This window comes from Arachis stenosperma, chromosome 6 (genome assembly GCF_014773155.1).
Source record: "Arachis stenosperma cultivar V10309 chromosome 6, arast.V10309.gnm1.PFL2, whole genome shotgun sequence".
NCBI lineage: Eukaryota > Viridiplantae > Streptophyta > Magnoliopsida > Fabales > Fabaceae > Arachis > Arachis stenosperma.
Window position 1 is genome coordinate 62,534,029 of NC_080382.1, and position 4,571 is coordinate 62,538,599.

The following is a 4,571-nucleotide window of genomic DNA, read 5'->3' on the forward strand; positions in this document are numbered from 1 at the left end:
AGGATTCTGGTATTGAATGACTGTGACGAGCTTCAAACTCTTGAAGGCTGGGCGTTAGTGACAGACGCAAAAGAATCAAGGGATTCTATTCCAACCTGATTGAGAACCGACAGATGATTAGCCGTGCTGTGACAGAGCATAGGACCATTTTCACTGAGAGGATGGGATGTAGCCATTGACAACGGTGATGCCCTACATACAGCTTACCATGGAAAGGAGTAAGAAGGATTGGATGAATGTAATAAGAAAGTAGAGATTCGAGAGGAGCACAGCATCTCCATATGCCTATCTGAAATTCCCACCATGGAATTATATGAGTAACTATTTACTATGTTATTTTCTGTTTATTATTAATTTTCAAACTTATCATAAACCATTTAATCTGCCTAACTGAGATTTACAAGGTGACCATAGCTTGCTTCATACCAACAATCTCTGTGGGATCGACCGTTACTCACGTAAGGTATTACTTGGATGACCCAGTACACTTGCTGGTTAAGTTGAACGGAGTTGTGACCACACATAGTTGTGAACCATGGCATTGGAACCAAGTTTTTGGCGCCATTACTAGGGAAAGAAAAAGCAATGAATTTTACAAAATACAATAACGAATGAATCACAATTTCGTCCACCAAGTTTTTGCCGCCGTTGCCGGGGATTGTTCAAGTATGGACAACTAACGGTTCGTCTTGTTGCTCAGATTAGGTAATTTCTTTTTATTTTTCTTTTCAAAAAGTTTTCAAAAATATTTTTCAAAATTTTTCCCTTTGTTTTCGAAAATTTTTCAAAATTTTCTAAGAATGAATTCTAGTGTTTCATGAAACATGTTTTAGCTTGGCTGGCTATTAAGCCATGTCTAACTCATAGGATTTTGATTGAGGACTATGAATTCATTACTTCCTTTTTCCTATATGTTTTTCGAAAATGTTTGAGTCTTGAATCAATTTTTAAGTTTGGTGTCAATTGCATGCTTTAAAAATTTTTTTCTTGCATTTTTCAAAAATTCATGCACTTATATTGTTCTTCATGATCTTCAAGCTGTTCTTGATAAGTCTTCTTGTTTGATCTTGATGTTTTCTTGTTTTGTGTTGTTTCTTGTCTTTCATATGCATTTTTCGTTTGTTAGAGTCCATGCATTAAAGATTTCTAAGTTTGGTGTCTTGCATGTTTTCTTTGCATCAAACATTTTTCAAAAAAATGTTCTTGATGTTCATCATGATCTTCAAAGTGTTCTTGGTGTTCATCTTGACATTCATAGTGTTCTTGCATGCATCATGTGTTTTGATCCAAAATTTTTAAGTTTTGGGTCATAATTGTGTTTTTCTCTCTCATCATTAAAAATTCAAAAATAAAAAAAATATCTTTTCCTTAATTTTCTCATAATTTTCGAAAATTTGAGTTGACTTAGTCAAAAATTTTCAAAATTAGTTGTTTCTTACAAGTCAAGTCAAATTTTCAAATTTTAAAAATCTAATCTTTTCAAAATCTTTTTCAAAAATCATATCTTTTCCATTTTCTTCCTTTTTTTCGAAAATTTCAAAAATCTTTTTCAAAATATTTTTAAAATCTTTTTCTTATCTTTATATCATATTTTTCGAAATTACACTAACAATTAATGTGATTGATTCAAAAATTTGAAGTTTGTTACTTTCTTGTTAAAAAAGGTTCAATCTTTAAGTTCTATAATCATATCTTTTAGTTTCTTGTTAGTTAAGTAATTTTAAAAATTAAATCTTTTTCAAACATATCTTATCTTATCTTCTTATCTTATCTTTTTATCTTATCTTGTTAGTTAAGTAATTTTAAATTAAATCTTTTTATCTTTTATCTTATCTTTTTCAAAAATTTTATCTTTTTTAAAATTTGATTTCAAAATATCTTATCTAACTTCTTATCTTCTAATCTTTTCAAATTTGATTTTAATATCTTTTTCAACTAACTATTTGACTTTTTATTTGTTTCTTATCTTTTTCAAAACCACCTAACTACTTTTCCCTCTCTAATTTTCGAAAATATCTCATCTCTTTTTCAAAAATTCTTTTTGTTTTAAAATTTTAATTTTAATTCTATCTTATCTTTAATTTTCGAAAATCACTAATTCCTTTTCAAACTTATTTTCGAATTTCTCCCTCGCTCATCTCTTTTTATTTATTTAATTATTTACTAACACTTCTCTTCACCTCTCTTCATCTAAATATCCGAACCCACTCTTCTTCACTCTTCTCCCCTTTCTTTTTCTACTAACATAAAGGAATCTCTATACTGTGACATAGAGGATTCCTCTTCTTTTCTTGTTTTCTTCTCTTTCATATGAGCAGGAACAAGGAAAAAGGCACTCTTGTTGAAATTGATCCCGAACCTGAAAGGACTCTGAAAAGGAAACTAAGAAAAGCTAAATTACAACAATCTAATGGTAACCTTTTAGAAATATTAGAACAAGAGAAGGAGATGGCAGCTGAACCCAATAACAATAATGCAAGGAGAATGCTTGGTGACTTCACAAAACCAATGTCCAAATTTGATGGAAGAAGCATCTCCATTCCTGCCATTGGAGCCAATAATTTTGAGCTTAAACCTCAACTAGTTGCTTTAATGCAACAGAACTGCAAGTTTTATGGACTTCCATCTGAAGATCCTTACCAGTTTTTAGCTGAGTTCTTGCAGATTTGTGAGACTGTTAAGACGAATGGAGTTGATCCTGAAGTCTACAGACTCATGCTTTTCCCTTTTGCTGTAAGAGACAGAGCTAGAATATGGTTGGATTCACAACCTAAGGATAGCCTGGACTCCTAGGATAAGCTGGCCACGGCCTTCTTGGATAAATTCTTTCCTCCTCAAAAGCTAAGCAAGCTTAGAGTGGATGTTCAGACCTTCAAACAAAAAGATGGTGAATCCCTCTATGAAGCTTGGGAAAGATACAAGCAGTTGACCAAAAGATGTCCATCTGACATGTTTTCAGAATGGACCATATTAGATATATTCTATTATGGTCTATCTGAGTTTTCAAAAATGTCATTGGACCATTCTGCAGGTGGATCTATTCACCTAAAGAAAACACCTGCAGAGGCTCAAGAACTCATTGACATGGTTGCAAATAACCAATTCATGTACACTTCTGAGAGGAATTCCGTGAATAATGGGACACCTCAGAGGAAGGGAGTTCTTAAAATTGATGCCTTGAATAACATATTGGCTCAGAACAAAGTGTTGACTCAGCAAGTCAACATGATCTCTCAAAGTCTGAATGGATGGCAAAATGCATCCAACAGTACTAAAGAGGCAGCTTCTGAAGAAGCTTATGATCCTGAGAATCCTGCAATGGCAGAGGTTAATTACATGGGTGAACCTTATGGAAACACCTATAATTCATCATGGAGAAATCATCCAAATTTCTCATGGAAGGATCAACAAAAGCCTCAACAAGGCTTTAACAATGGTGGACGCAATAGGCTGAGCAATAGAAAGCCTTTTCCATCATTTTCTCAGCAACAGACAGAGAATTCTGAACAAAACACTTCTAATTTAGCCAATCTAGTGTCTGATCTGTCAAAAGCCACTTTCAGTTTCATGAGTGAAACAAGATCCTCCATCAGAAATCTGGAGGCACAAGTGGGCCAGCTGAGTAAGAAAGTCATTGAAACTCCTCCCAGTATTCTCCCAAGCAATACAGAAAAAGGAGAGTGCAAGGCCATTGATGTGATCAATATGGCCGAATGCACAAGGAAGGAAAAGGACGAAAATCCTAGTGAGGAAGACCTCCTAGGACGTCTCTCAAGCAAGAAGGAGTTTCCTATTAAGGATCCAAAGGAATCTGAGGCTCATATAGAGACCATAGAGATTTCATTAAATCTCCTTCTGCCATTCATGAGCTCTGAAGACTATTCTTCCTCTGAAGAGGATGAAGATGTGACTGGAGAGCAAGTTGCTCAATATTTAGGAGCTATCATGAAGCTGAATGCCAAGTTATTTGGTAATGAGACTTGGGAAAGTGAACCTCCCTTGCTCATTAATGAACTGGATACCTGGATTCAGCAAATTTTACCTCAAAAGAGACAAGATCCTGGCAAGTTCTTAATACCTTGTACCATAGGAACCATGACCTTTGAAAAAGCTCTATGTGATTAGGGGTCAGGGATAAATCTTATGCCACTCTCTGTAATGGAGAAGCTGGGAATCATTGAGGTACAACCTGCCTTGTTCTCATTACAATTGGCAGACAAGCCATTGAGACAAGCTTATGGAATAGTAGAGGACGTGTTAGTAAAAGTTGAAGGCCTTTACATCCCTGCTGATTTCATAATCTTAGACACTAGGAAGGAAGAGGATGAATGCATCATCCTTAGAAGACCTTTTCTAGCTACAGGAGGAGATGTGATAGATGTCAACAGAGGTGAATTAGTCCTTCAATTGAATGGGGACTACCTTGTGTTTAAGGCACATGGCCATCCCTCTGTGACAAAAGAGAGTAAGCATGAAGAGCTTCTCTCAGTTCAGAGTCAAGAAGAGCCCCCACAGTCAAACTCTAAGTTTGGTGTTGGGAGGCCACAACCAAACTCTAAGTTTGGTGTTAA

At 35.0% G+C, this 4,571-nt stretch overlaps 1 non-coding gene across 1 annotated transcript; it reads right to left on the minus strand.

The window, feature by feature from the left end:
* Nucleotides 1-2,847: 2,847 nt before the first annotated feature.
* LOC130937406 (small nucleolar RNA R71) lies at nucleotides 2,848-2,951 on the minus strand. The gene has a single exon (XR_009068628.1). It is a non-coding gene; the product is annotated as a small nucleolar RNA R71 (small nucleolar RNA).
* Nucleotides 2,952-4,571: the final 1,620 nt, after the last annotated feature.